Raw genomic sequence first — 15,910 nt, 5'->3', positions numbered from 1 at the left:
AGTCTGATCTCTCCCTCTGGGTCACTGAGATGCACATTTGCCCAGTCCATTATGTGTAGACAGGGCTACAACCAAACCCCAAGGGAAGAAGTGGAGGGTGTCATTTCCTGCTCAAACACAGAAGTGGAGACATGAGTTTCTAACCTTTCTATCAACTTGAAACCTGTGTTTGGATGAGTCCATAGGAATGGACTCATTTCTGTCAGCCTACACAGAAAGGTGGTCAGACATACGGTGTGCTGGTGTGGAAACTAAAGCTGCAAGTTGACTCTGTAGAATTCATGTCCCAGTAATCCACAGGAAAATGTGCCATTGCTGGTGTTCACTAGCAGTTCTTCTGTCTTCACTTTGCCCTGCAGAGGATGGAGCTGGATGGAGGTGTCCCACGGCAATTCCCACACAGAAAAGTTGGGGCCTGTGGCTTTGCTCATTTGGGGTTTTGTCTGTTCCTCTACAGTAACAGGCGAATCGGTGCACAAGACTCGGCATCATCACATTACCACATAGCTATTCTTTGTCCTTCTCTTTCTAAATTATTTCAGTTTTACGATACCGCAGAAATGAGAAGGAACATTTTATTATTATTATTGCAGCGCAAAGAAAAAGCACTATTGACGGTAATGTAGAAATGTCCTCTCAAAAAAATGAAAAGTCATACTCCTTAGGGGAGACGAAAGCATTAATCACTTCGGCGGCTTGCTTGACTCCTTTCACACCGTTAAAATGCATTGGCAGTAATACCGATCACAGAGTGCACACGTCCCCAGAGGAAACCGGTTTGGATTTGGTTTCCTTAAGTGTCTACTTTCCTTTCTCTGTCCTGGGATTCCATGAAATTGTATGTCTGTGTGTGTGTCTCTGTGTGTGTGTGCTTGATTCCTGTCTTTTATGAAGTGCTGTAAGGTGGATACTTATTTTAAAACTCCAAAAGCAAACAAACCTAACTATTCATTACGTCATCACAGACTAGGCCTGCTTCTCATATCCTCTCAGGTCTAGGATTAGGAATTATCTGCAGTAAATGTTCTTCATTACGCAGCTGAATTTAGTACAATGGAAAAATGCTCTTTGAGAAAGTCATAGTTCATTCGTCCTCCACATCATATGTGAGGAAAATGGCAGATTATCTCTTTGACAAAATATTAAAGTAGGGGTATTGGAACATTTCTAGTTAGTCAGCAATAGCTGATAGCTTCATATTCTTTGGGCATGATGCATGTGTGTGGCAAGGGTAGTTTAGACCAGAGAGTCACCTTGAGCTCCCTGCAAAGTGGATTCTACCATTGGCTTTTCTGATGATCATCTCACTCACCCGTGGGCCATTTCTAATAAAGACCACACATGAAAGTTCATAGCTTTTCTTAATGTCAGGAAAAGACACAGAGCAAGCCACTTCTACTGACTCTCTCTCTGACCAGCTCGAGCATATTTTCTTTTGTGACTTTCAGATGCCTGAAGCATCGGGCTCCACCCTGAAGCGGTGGAACATGATTGCTCCTGACTTCTTTCAAAATGAAATAAAGGTACGGAACTATGAGGCCTTTGTTAACTTTGCTTTGATGCTGAGCAATGCACCTAAAACATGAGCCAGGGGATGCCATTGTAAAAGTAAATTGCTTCCAAACTAATGTCTGATTCTACCCTACAGGAATAAAGATTCTCGTATTGATAGCATCTGTACGTCTAGACCTTGGTTGGAGCAGAAAAGGGCTTCTAGTAGTCAATTTCACATACAGGACCCACCCTGAGAGGTAGTGATTGCAAAATAAAATGAGCTTAGTCAAGACTCTCAGATACTATGGGGATGGTGTGTGTAGGTAAAGACGAGAATTGGCCTGTTAGGTGTGTAGTGTCTTGCTAGAGGCTACTGCTGCCTTTTATGTGTCTGCTATGTTTCCTAGTGTACTATGGTCAAGAGCTTTTTCCCTTTTGTTACTGCCTTGTGGCTTCTGTCCCTGAAATAGCCTCAAATGAATAGTCACAGTCTCCTCTATGTAAATGATATGTTGATTTCTTTCTTATATCATAAATCTTTCTGCCGTGGTTATTTCAACAAAATATATAGTATTATAGCAACCATAAACATCTTCATAGGGCAACAAAGGCTACTGTTAGGAAAACCTAGCTAAACTAGGATGCCATACGTGTAGTAATGGGGAGAGTGGTCTCTGAAACCAGACTCTCTGCATGGCAGAGCCCAGCTCTGACAGGTTCAACAGAACACCTAAGAAATACAGAATGGATTAAACTTGTTTATAAATTACAGTTGGCCATGACTATAATCATTTACTGTAAATTACTGGTGTCCGTGTCAGCAGTTATCAGTTGATTGATTATGGCTTACTCTGCCTTTTATCTCTGTAGTACACGGAAGTTGTCTGTGGGAGAGTCTAAGTGGGAGTAGTCATGGGGAAAGGTGAGCACCCGGTCTAAGAGAACATCATGCATGGTGATTTCTGGACTTTTACTGTTGAGAAGATGCCAAAACAAAGACAGCACATTTTTTTGGTGAGCACTCCCTTGTAGCTTTGAGCATCCAGAAAGGAGACATCACAAGTTCTCCATTACTTTCACTATAGTTTGTTTGCTACTTGAATGTTCTCAAAGGCCCATGTGTTACAGTCATGGTCCTATGGGGACATTATAGAAACACCGTGGCCTTCTTAAGAGATAGGAAGTTTTTAGATCATTGAACAGTAGTTCTCAAACTCTGAATCATGACCTCTTTCACAGAGTCACCCAAGACCGTTAGAAAATACAGATATTTACGTTATAATTCATAATCGTAGCAAATTTACAGTTTTGAAGTAGCAATGAAATAATTTTATTGTTGGGGTCACCACAACATGAGGAACTGCATTAAATCGTCTCAGCATTAGGAAGATTAAAACCACCGACAATAAAGGATGACCTCAAATGGGGACTGTGGGACTCTGGCCCCTTCCTTTCTCTTTGCTGTCTAACAAGGAATTTGCCTCATCATGTGTTCTCATTGCGATGTGCTTAGTAATAAATTCGATCAGTCATTGAGAGAACCTTGAAGACTTGGATGCCCAAATAACCATTTTACTCTTCGTAAATTACTGGTTTTGGGTATTTTGTTAAGGTGATGGAAAACTCATTTACATAAATGCCAATGGGGTAAGGACATTTACAGTCACATGCATAGAGTTGTGAAGTATGACACCAAGCATCTTCGTATTCAAGGCCTTTGTGTACATCATGTCCAAGGACCTTAGACATATCACCTGCTGTCTAGCCAGCAACAGTTTCCCCATTTGAAAGACAAGGATATCTTTTTTCATAGGAATTTTATGAAAAGCAAGAACATAAAGGATTTAAACCCACCGAACAGTGACATGAACGCAGGACTTGACATCATGAGGGAAGTTGTGAATAGAAGCCAAAGGAGGGAAATCTGGAGAAAGAACTGCCAATTCACAGAACAAAATGAGCTTCTGAGGGATAGTCACATAGAATTCAACTTCTCTTTTTATCTGTCTCGGGGACAGATAAAATATTACCACACTAATATGTCACAGGTTCTAAAAAATTTATGCTTTGTATCTTGCACCAGAACTAAAACAGGGACTAAAAAAGGATTGTATGATTTGAAAAGAAAGATGGCTTGCTTCTGAACTCCAAGTCACTGTAATCAGTACCTTCCAGACGGTACCTCATAGCATTGGCCATCACCCTTGCTATAGCTAACGCCAGGAACATTTTCTGTTTTCAGAATCATGTGTGAGAAAATATGTAGAACCTCAAATTGTTATTATGAATTCCTTTTCAGTTTGAGGCAGAAGAAATTTACATCCCTAACCTAATTTTATTGGCATTGGTGACTGACAAAATGTGCAAGGAGTTGATACAGCAAAGGACTAATGTTCTCCCATGGGAGCCGGACATACGTGACTCCTGTGTGTATCACAAAGGGCCACAATATTGTCACATGTGAGAGCACGCCCCTTAGAGCTATTCAAAGCAGAACAAGCATGTGTTCAGTTTGGGCTTAATTCTCTCTAAATAAATACTCCAGTTTGTCACAACCACAGAGAATTAGCCTGAGGCTCCAAAATCCAAAATGTGCTAGCGTTACAAAAGCCAAGCTCACACTGTGGGAAGGAGATGAATTCAAGTTTCTTTTCTTGAAATTAATTTTATAGTTTCACAGTTGATTGTAGCTATATTACAAGAGGCATATTATGCATACTATCCAATGCTGGAAGCAGCAACAAATGGGGTTTTATAAAACATGAATTTCTCATGCTATATTTCCTTCCACAGATTCCTGAGAACTTTCTCATGCATGGGCTAGGAATTATTTTTAAACGATGTTACTAATACACAAGGCATTTATTGTAGTTGGAGAAATATATCTAACAACATTAGAAAATAAACTCTCATAATATCTCTGCCAGGGCATTCCACAAATTGGAGTGTCATAAGTTGCAATTTTTGATCACTAGGGGTACTATTGTAAAGTATTCTCCAAAGCATTTAATTGAACCATTCTTTGCAGTTTAGGTGTTAACTCTACTGGGCTGCACACTGCTACACTGATCAGTCAACTTTGACACCATGTGTAACTCAGTCAGATGTTGATTAATTTCAACGCTTCATTTCGGAGCTTCAGCATGAGCAGAGGCGAGTTCTCTGCATCTGGAAGCTGGTTGCTCATGACCGTATTGTAGAGTAGGGGGTGGGAAAGAGAAGTTACTATTTGCTAACGGACGTGATGCCCCCAGCAAGGTATTCCAAGTGTCACCTCTCTACATCTTAGCTAAAATACCTCCTTACCCTCTGAGTAAAGGGAAGGTTAAAGTCATGTTTTCTTGTTTCCTGTGATTGTGTATGAGTGTGAATGAATCTTGATTCTGAAGCATGTATGTACCTGTGCATATGAATCTATGAAGCTATGAAGGTGTGTGTCTGTGTGTGTGTGTGTATGTGTGTGTGTGTGTATGTGTGTGTGTGTGTGTGTTGTGTAGAGCTCACTTTGCTGTTCCTTTAAGGCACACAAATACCCTATCTTCTCATTCCCCCATTCTTCTTTCTCATGTCTGTCTGTCTGTCCATCCATCCATCCATCCATCCATCCACCCATCTATCCATCCATCTACTTAAACTGTTGCTAACATGTTAAAGCCTGGGCACATATTTTAATGGAATAATATGATTTGTTAGTATAAATGAAGTTTACTCCTCTTAGATCTTCAATGGAAATACATGCAAGCAAATGTCTTATATTCCTCAGGAAAGAGAAAAAAAATTTTGAGTAACAATATACAACTGGTAAAAATAAAATTTCACTTTGAGGTTTTCAAGACAGGGTTTCTCTGTGTAGTCCTGCCTTTCTTGGAACTCACTCTGTAGAGATCCATCTATGTCTGCCTCAAGATGTACCAGGATTAAAGGCCTGCACCACAGCCCAGGTCTTTTAACTAATTATAAAACTCCCTTAAAGTCTGAAGACAAGAGGAAGTGAAGAAACCGGAAGTCATGCTAGAGAACCCTGATCACAGAGCTGCTTGCAACATGGCTTCGTCCTCTGCTTCTACTTCTGCTTACAAAGTCCCAGGGCACTTTGTCTGTTTATAGAGCAGAAACTGCAGGGCATCCATGAACAGCAGGGCCATCACATCCTCTGTCTCTACTTTCTGAAGGGCAGTAGCAGCCTTCTGACCATGTAAGCCACCTGACATCATATAACATTTACTAAAAGTTTCAATGGACATATAAGCATTTACAGCAGATCTCTTCATAACTACCAAAGCCTAGAATACCAGCCAAACATCCCTCATCAGCTGAGCAGTGAATGGCACGACACATGGCACTATGGAAACCTCCTCAGCAAGGGAAAGAATGGCTTTTGACACACAGTAAATAGTGATTCTCAAAAGACTAAGATGCCTTAAAAAATGAGTAATTGTCTTGAAATACAATGCTAGAGGACTGAAGGGTGTATCCATGACAGCTAAGTGATAGGTCAGGGGACAGTGCAGGATGAGAGACCCTGTCTGTAATGGAGTGGTTTGAATGTAGACATTGGTAGTACTGACACAAAGCCATTTGTTTGATGCATTCTCATAAAACTCAGCACACACTAAAATCTCTCTCTCTCTCTCTCTCTCTCTCTCTCTCTCTCTCTCTCTCTCTCACACACACACACACACACACATGGAGGATACATTGAAAGTTGGAAATTCTGGATTATACCAATGTCTTATATGTGGCATTGTACAGGGAAACAGGCATAGCTACCAGTAATCTTTCTGTGTAATTTATTTTTGTATTTTCATGAGTCTGTAAGTATTCACAAATAAAAAAACAAAACAAAACTGCAGTGTGGTTTGACCATGCTTCGTTTTTACACGCTGAGTTCTATTTTTCTGTATACAGGATGCTGTTAGATTACTCACTCATGTAATATAAACTAGAGCAAAATGAAGACTGGGGATACAGGAAGAACGGCAGAGAGGGAAGAGATAGAGGTGGGCTTGCAGAAAGAACAAGGAAAAAGAATGTTGTTCACTTGTGACTATCCTTTTGTTCTTTATTCTTATCAGAGCTGACTGAACCTACCGGGTCTCACTGATGCTTTGTCTGTGAATGAGCTGATAGCCGTGTAATAGAATATACTAATCGCATAGCCAATCAGGAGCAAGAACTATCTTGTCATTGGTGAAAAGGTCATGGGATATACCTCAGATTCTCTGCTCATCAGAAGCCCAAATTTCTTTCTATTGTCCTGTGATTTGAAGAAAGATTTAAAGTGATATTTGGCTCCATATCCTGGAGCAAAATGCCAGTTTTAATGCATGCTCTTAAAATCCAGATCTCACATAATGCGATGTCCTTCCTCTCTGCAAGCATTTATAAAACACAGGCTGCTGCCTGGTGGGTATGCTCACGTTCTTCCTGCTGATTTGAAGGGGAGTGACTGCAGAGTGTATTTGTGTGGATGTCTTATAAACCCCTATCCCAGTGCCTGGAAGTTGGTGTCCATGGTTTGCTCATTGCTTTCCATATATACTATGCTAAAAATTTAAATTACACATTTAAGACTACACTCGAAAGTTTCGTATGGAATAACTGAAATTGAAAGAGTAGATTAGACCCCTTACTTTATGCAGGGACAAAACAACTGTTCTTTCTGAACTATTATGTTCAGGAAGAAATGAGGATTTGGACAAGAGTTCTTGCTAAACAATGGTAGTGCTTGCAAAAAAAATGTTTCAAATCTTTTATAGAGTCACAAATGAAAACATCTTAAGATATTTAAAACACCTTCCTTGTTGACATTATTCATGTCTATTTTTCATTATAAATGGCATTTGATGCCCATGCTCCTAACTGCCATGGCTAGAGCTTTGCAATGCCTCTATACGCTGTACACAGCATATGCTCTGTGTAGGAGTGACTCCTTCCGTTCAGGACAGGACCAGGTATATGAATAAAAGGGCTATGTACAATCCATACACACCATAGCTTCTGCTTCTGCAGATCATTCACATATAGACCTTTCTTGCTGGAACCATGAGACTCAGAGCACACACAACATGTGTACAAAGTAGCCAGGGCTGTCAACAGGTCCACAGGGTCAGGCTTTGCCTCTGAGCCAGCCCTGGCTCTGCATGAGGAGGATAAGCTCTTCTCAGAAACAGGTACAATCAAGAAGTTATGGCGTCTCTTCTTCATGTTTGTTCCCTCGCCAGCCAACACCCAAGCTGAAATGATGAGGCACAGGAGCCGCAGCTGGACTTTATTTGGACTTTTGTGACTCCTGAGTAAGAGAATGCTGACACTGTGCAAGTCAGGAAAGCGGACCGGAAACAGAGAGCAGCTTTCTCAGTGTGTCTATTGAGCCTAGCAGAGCCGAATGCACATACATGCACAGGGCACAAACTATGTGCTCCATGCTTTCAGTGATTCAGCACTTAAATTATCCACCCTGGAACAGAGCAGCATAAACAAAAAGTAAAACTTATGCTAATAGCTCAAAATTCATATTTCTCTCCCCTATTTTTCTCTGACGTCCCATGTTTAGTATTTTCAATACATGTGACCATACCCAGGATTGTTTTTTTTTTTTAATGTGGGTTCTGAGAGATTGATATTTATATTCTTGTGCTTGCAAGATAAGCCTGCTGCTACCAACTGACCCATCCCTCCTGTCCCTTACCTACCTTTAACAGCATCGTTCCCTGAGCGTTTTGCATACTATCTCCTGTGTGTGGAGCGGGCTTTGTTCATTATGTCAACATGATGGACGGCTCATAGATAGCACTGCAACTAAATGACGAGCAGTTCTGAGGGGCAGAGCATTAGCAAAGCTCCCTGCCTCTCTTCAGTTTCACTACACCCAGTTTAGTCACTCATGCTCAAGCCTGGCATCACTCTGCTCGGATCAGAGGTTATCTATTGGTGTGAGAGCAAAGCCCAGGTCTTCTGGAGAGTCTGGTGTGCTTGTGTAGACTCTTGCAAGCTGCCTTCACCTCAGCTGTCTGTCTTGGGTATGTATGAATCAGGCATTGCAGTGGCTGAGACTCCATCCTGTTTTATTTCTTACAAATGCATGTTGATATAATTCGTGTTTCAGTGCACGGAGTCCAGGGATATGGGTGCATGTGCAGCCATGTGCTCATGGACAGGAATCATCACAGGGAAGACACTGCAGAGTATCCTCTTACTATCCTAAGTGACTGCCTCCCCTCCTTTTTGAAGAATTTTATCTGTGGGAAACTACTGTGACAAAAGTGTGTTACTTTATTATATTTGTCATAAAGCACAGTGGGAATAACTAAGTCCTCCACTAAGTGAATATTTTGATTGGGACACCTTGTCTGGAATAAAAACATTCACCCATCAGACATGCTCTGCTACCCCCACCCCATCTTACTATGTGGTCAATCCTTGAAAAATACTAACTACATTTAATAGTGTACCATTATTTCCAGCAATGGTGAAATTTTATATTTGTATTTTATACATCTAAGCTTACATGGCTGTTTTGTCTTTTTGCATTTCTTGTTATTTATTGCTTAAGGACTCCATAGATGTGAACACACACACACCACACACACACACTATATCTTGATTAAACCTACTCATTCCTGCCTTTGTGCTCATGGGTATAGGCCAATCTCCTAGAGGACGGGTAGCCTCTAAAGGCCCACATCTCTGAAGAAAAGTGCTTTTTCTTCCTTAGGGAGCCATTGATTACCAATGTCTCCTCAGCTAGAGTTGGGACTTCGTGATGCTCTCTCCTATCTATTCTGGGTTGTTTCCCTGGCTTGATCTTGCAAAACTTGATCTTGTTCGTGCAATCCCAGCTGCTGTGAGTTCACACACATCTATATCCCACTTCCTCTCCCAAGGCTCAGAGATCATCCCAGAAGGAGGAGGTGGGAGAGCTGAAGGGAAGGGGCAGAAAGACTGGAAAAGCCAGAGCTGTGGGGGATGACAGCCATTTTCCCTTACAGCCAGTATCTCCCTTTCCAAAAGAGAAAGTGAAATTACTTCTCGATGTCCCCATCAAAGGTTGCATTTACATATGCAAAAGGAACATACTTTTTAAATGCCATTGGATTCTTCCTCCTTTACTGGATGTCTTTTGTTTTCGGTTACATTCTATCCAATGTTTAGACTTGAGCGAACTGATTTTCCTCTTTCTAATTAAGCCTATTGCAAGTTTTCACTTACTCAAGCTTACTGTTAACTGAAACATTATTTTCCCTTATCAGTGTTCTGTGATGTGCTCCTGGTGGCTTCTAATTGGGGACAATTATAAGAAGATAAATCTAAATTCAGCCCTGACAGTTGTCATTAACATATCCCTCCTCTGCTCCTGAGGACTTCCTGTTTGTTTAAGACAACAGGGAACTCAGACTCCAGAGTGAGGCCTGCTGGGTGGAGAAGCAAAGGAAACAGCCAGCAAGGACATCCTTCATTTTAATTTGTTGGTTTAAACCGGCTTAAGAGGAACCCACATAATCCTCCTTACTTCATGTGCCTAAAGACCTTAATGCAATGGGTGGGTGGTATTGACTTAGTTCTTCCCAGACCCATTGAGTCCCACAGTCCTGGACTAATTGCTGGAGCAAGCCATTTCCTCAGAAAAGGCACCTCATGCAATGATATGCACATATGCAAATATTATAACAGAAGCTAGTGTTTTGTACAGTAATTATAAGCAACTTAATTTAAAAAGCAAGTGAAAAGGCTAGAAAAGATGACCGGGCTTTTTTGCACCAGAGACTCTAAGAAGCAGGGTAAGGTTGAAACCAGTGGTTGTCCACCAAGAGAAGGCTGTCTCTCCCCTGGGTTCAGGTTTCCTTCAAATGTGTGTTTTGTTGTCCTTCACTTGTAATTAACAGACTCAATGTGACTTCTCTATTGAAATATAAAATGATTCTTTGAAACTATTTCATTAGTATGAAAAACTCAGATGACATGGAATAAAATGCCGGTATGGAAACCTTTAATTAGCATATTCATACATGTGCATATATATATGTGAGTGCATGAGCACACACACACACACACACACACACACACATAGGATAACACCTCCACCACACATAAGAACAACAAAAACTAACCATCCTTTTGGCCTTAATTTAGAATGCGGACATCTGAGAAATGTCAGTATCTAACCCTCGGGTTAATGACACACATGGACTGAAATTTCAGTTTGTGTGGGTGAGATAAACTGTACAGAAGGGTCAGACTTCATGCCTCTCATTTTCTTCCTTTGTAGAGATTCAGTCAAGACCTCTTCATGCTATCAGTATGAATTGTACATTCTGTGGGGGTGAGCCGTTGAACTTGTGAGCAGGTAAAGGCTCTCACAACTGTTAAAAGGAGAGAGTAAGCTATGTGTATTCAGAAAAACTTTTTTCTCTAAAGCCAACAGTACCCATCAGCAGTTTTTTTTTTAAACTGAGATTAATATACAGAGCAGGGAATTTGTATGGACTTTCTCCTCTACACGCCTCCCCCAACTGCCCCTCCTAGGATCTTATTTGGAGACAGGCGTTAAATTACTTGCATGCCCCTAGTTTGTGTTCTACAATGTAAAGTGAAAGTGACAAAACAGCTTTTGGAGGTGGACTCAACAATGACCACTGTGAATCCATGGAAATGCCAAGAATCCAAATCATAACTGTTGGATCGATACTCCACAGCTCCAAGGAAGCAGTCAATCCTGATAAAACAAGTCTAAACAGGCAACGAGACATACATCTGATAAGCAATGCCCAGGCAGATTAAACAAACTGGGAACACTCTCGGCATCGTCAGCCTTTAGGAAGAAATGGTGGCTTCTCTGCTTCCCCTAGAGACTGGACTGGCCAGTAACCTGTTTCTACTAATAACAGGGGGGAGTTGGAGTGGAATTTAATGCGGTGGTTAATTTCTAACTCCTGCAGGATGGATCTTAGATCTTCAGCTGTTAGTCCTTTCCATAAAGGAAAGTACGTCTGGGGCTCCAGTTTCCACAGATGATGCTTGGCTACACCGTGACAACCATGCTGTGAGAAAGCCCAAGCTGGCCAGCTGGAGAGACAGGAGCTGCACAGAGACACAGGGACTGGGCAGATGTGAGAGAAATGGTCTTAAATTTTATTTCTGAGCTTGGCTGCAAGAGTGAAAGACCTTGGCTAATGCCACAAGGAATAGGAGAGCTCTTTCCATATCCACTGCATGTATTCTCTACATACAAGACCCCGAGCAAGTCTATCCATGTCTCTGGGCTGGGGAGGTTTGTTAAGGTATAATCAATCATCAGAATAGTGTACACAGCACACCGTGCTCCTTGACAGCCAACACTAAATGTAACTGGCCAAATGACTGACTATCAAATGTGCAAATCAGACTGAATTTCTGCAAGGTAATTTTATCCCCGACAAAAAGACAGATGCAGAAACACTAGGTTAAGTATGGTGTATTATTTTCACTGCATAATGAGTTGATGTTGGGCTTTATTTAACTCTCTCTCTCTCTCTCTCTCTCTCTCTCTCTCTCTCTCTCTCTCTCTGTCACACACATACAAACACACACACACACACACACTACACACTTTTGGATTTTATTTAATTCTTTAAAAATGGCTAGACCCACTCCTTAGTCTGGATTTCTCAAGTTAAGATTTAAAACAAAGCTGTTAAAGTTCCAAGTCTTAGGATGTTGAGAAAAATTATAGTTCAGAACAGAAACAGCATGCAAATTATCAATGGGTGATGGTGTAGACGCTGTAGTGGTGTAGACGGTGTAGAAAGAGCTGCAAAACAGCTCCTATTGAATGCATTAAACCTGAAGCAGACAGCAATTTATCCTAGATTTTCTGCACTAGGATGACATCTGGGCAAAGACGTGATATGAGCCAGGTCTGGAAAGAGATGATGGGACAAAATTCAACAGAAGAGAGAAATGGAATTATATGGGTATTTTGACATGGCAGACTTCTGACATGAGACGAAAATGAAAGAAAAAAATCAATAACTTATTTAAGGCAGTTTAACATTTCTAGATGAAGCTACAGGTGGCCGGGAAGGACCGCGCAGGATGTAATTTGGGCTTTGAAACGCTCCCATTTTACCGTGGTGCCAAGGAGGCACACAGGTCACAGCTTCAGACGTATTGTGAAACTGCAGAGAGTGCAAAAGAACGGGTCTCTGCCATGGGAGACGTCGAATGAAATGATACAACAGCAGCCACAAAAGGCACAGAAATGAGGTTGTGCTCTAGGGGCACCGGGCATTAGACCCCTATAATCCTCTGTGTGTGGAGGCAAATATATCTGAAAGAGCTTGTATCTTAGGTGCTCCCACAGAGAATGCAGCTGGATTCTTCATGTAATGAAAATTAACGTGGGGGGGGATTATGTAAAATAACATAAGAGTGGGGTTTGCGTGTGTGTGTTCCACATCAAATTTTTACGGTAATCTTATTTTAACACAGTCATTTCTGTAGTAAACACCAACATTATAATAATTCACAATAACAAAACATGCTCAGTATCAGTAGTCATCAGGGAGACGAACATTAAAAGGAGATGCATTACATGTAGTTGGAGAATTAGTTTTAATCATTTCTTTTATTCTTTTAAGTTACAATATAATTACACTCTTTCCCTACTCCTTCCTTCCTACAGACCTCCCATATGTGATCTTGTTCAAATTCATGGCCTCTTTTTATTAATTGTTGTTGTGTATATATATGTATATATATATGAATATACATATATGTTCCTAAATACATAAGTATAGCATACTCAGTCTATATAATGTTACTTGTACCTATGTTTACAAGGATGACCAGACAATAATAGACATGCTAATCTAGAGAGAGGAAACCCCAAGAGGCCTTAATCCTACACAAAGAAGTCAACTAAATAATGCTGAGATTAGAAGAAACAGTCTTCCCTGGGGAAGTGTATGCTTATTGGTTATCCAATACCAAGTGGTCATCCCTGGAGATAAATTTCAAGCAGACTGACATTACCAGTCTTAACAAAGTTGTGATGTCATAGAAATGTAAATTGTACAAACATATGAAGGATTGGCAGGAAGTTTCTCTGTCTATGAAAACTACACCTAGCCAACCAATGGCCAAGTGATTTCAACCCAAAAACTTTTGCAAGGAAATACAAAGGACAAAAAGATCAGTAGGAACCATAAGCCTAGATACACTCTTGCCAAAGTCCAGCCTCAGCTTGGTCAGGGGTTCTGAAGAAGGAGTGTTTTGGAACGGCTAAACAAGACTTGAATATTCCCAGTTGCTTGACTGTTTACTGAGTGCAGTTTTAGTGGTCATGGACAGTAGAAATGGAGAGGATAAAATACTAGCTCTACATTGTACTCAGTGATGAAGAAACTGGTGTGGAAGACAGCAAGGCATGGCAGGGTAGAGGTGGGAGGGGCTTGCCCTGCAAACCAGGGATTCTTACAGCTCTTCTTCCTCATTGGACATGGCTCAGGGAGTTGCCACCCTCCAGGAATTCACAGTACACTTGCGGGCAATGGAGTAACGGGGAGTAGATGTTTGAGTGAGGCCATCACTCATAAAGCCCTTCCCAAGAAAGGAACAGCAAGAGCTTAATTTTAGATTGGGTCCAGATAAGCTCAGCATCTCTGGAAACAGTAAATGACAAACTTCTAAAACCCAAATGTGACACATCAGGTCACTTTACAAATTGGACTTCATACTGGATGTGAGAAATGTGTGAATATACAGATATATTTAGTTACACAAGTGATGTGTATAGTATTTTTATTTTACCTGCGCCTACATATTTCTCTGGACTCTGCAGATCAGCCATTGCTGGAGCTTTCTCAAGGTGCTCACTAGGTTTTCCCCAGTTTCTGATTACTTTGTAAAAGAGCTAGGCACCTTCCAATTCCTGTCAAATCAGAGTTAAAACAGAAGCCACGTTTTGTACAAAATGAAATAAAATGAGTCTCCCCCACACTTTTGTTGGCAGCTTTAAGATGATTCAAATACGGAAAGCAATGTAAGCCAGAACCTTGGGAAAGGATCTCACTTGCATTTTATTACCTAATTAGTGATGCCTTAAAACGTTAACTTATGAACACAAAGCAGGGGCACATGAAAATGCAGATGAGCCCTGTCCACGAATCCTAAATATATTAGACACCTCTTCATTTGTTGACATTGGATATAGTCATTCTACAAAGTAATGGTTTTTATTATGATAATTTCACATATACATTTCACGTGTTTGCTTGTATTTGGCCTTATTACCCACTTTTATACACCCACTTTCCTTCTTTGGCTCTCTTTTGTCCCCTGATAGGCCTGCATTGACTTTTATATCACACACACACACACACACACACACACACACACACACACACACACTTTAAAATTCTACATATGGAAGACAACACATGATACTTGTCTTTCTGAATCTGGCTTATCTCTCTCAATATGATATTATCACTTCTATTTTTCTTCCAAATGGCATAATTCTTCTGCTTTTGGCTGAATAAATCTCCTGTGCACACGTACACATCTGTACACACACACACACACACACTCTTTATGTGTTGATTAAAATCTAAGCTAAATCTATAACATGTCTATGGATTGTATAGCAAAAAAACATGACTATATCGGTATCTTTTTGTATGGTGACTTAGGTTCTTTCTGCTATATTCTTCTTTTCTCTAAGTCAAAATTAATTGCAAAATAGTTATCCTTAAAAATTATGTGTCAAATATCTTTAAATATTTTGATTTGTTATCTAGTTTTGATTTGAGGTAAAAAAAAAATCATGTTGCACAATGGTAGGTATCCACAAGCTTTCTTTTTCTCTTGGAGTTTCCCTCAATAATAATAATAATAATAATAATAATATAATAATAATAATACTTTGTGTGGTAGAAATGTGCATGGCAGGGTACAGGGACCCCAAGGTAGAATTTTCAGAGTTGAATGTGAAATTTAACAACATGAGCTCTCTGTGACCATTCATCAATGGGCTTGAATTTATATCAAATAGAGTGATCAATGACAGATCAAAGCTGCATGAGCTTTTGGAGAATACAGAAGGCTATAAAAAATAGATCTCTGTGTGACTTTGCAACCAGGATGGCAGCTGCGCCATTATCCAAGAAGGGAAAATCCAATACTGTCCCTTCTCCGTGCTTCATTTTGTTAGTGGGCTACATTGGGGAAGATAGGATAAGAGATGTATATAACTATCCAGGGATAATTTGAAGTTTAAATTAAACAATTATTGTTGTTGGTGATTAATTTCATCACAGTGCCGAGATTCTCCATGATGGTGCTTCATCCCATTTTACGCTTTAAAAAAAATATACTCTATGAATGTATCAACTGTGGCTATACAACCCCTGAACACATGGCTCAGGAATGCTATACT

The 15,910-nt window shown here is 40.4% G+C and overlaps 1 protein-coding gene across 5 annotated transcripts in view; it reads right to left on the bottom strand.

Moving 5' to 3' along the window:
- Window positions 1-15,910, bottom strand: part of Ctnnd2 (catenin delta 2) — an 810,313-nt gene that overhangs the window by 386,149 nt on the left and 408,254 nt on the right. The window lies entirely within an intron of this gene.

Source organism: Grammomys surdaster, unplaced genomic scaffold (assembly GCF_004785775.1).
Source record: "Grammomys surdaster isolate TR1022 unplaced genomic scaffold, NIH_TR_1.0 174, whole genome shotgun sequence".
NCBI lineage: Eukaryota > Metazoa > Chordata > Mammalia > Rodentia > Muridae > Grammomys > Grammomys surdaster.
This window is presented reverse-complemented; position numbering and strand designations above follow the sequence as displayed.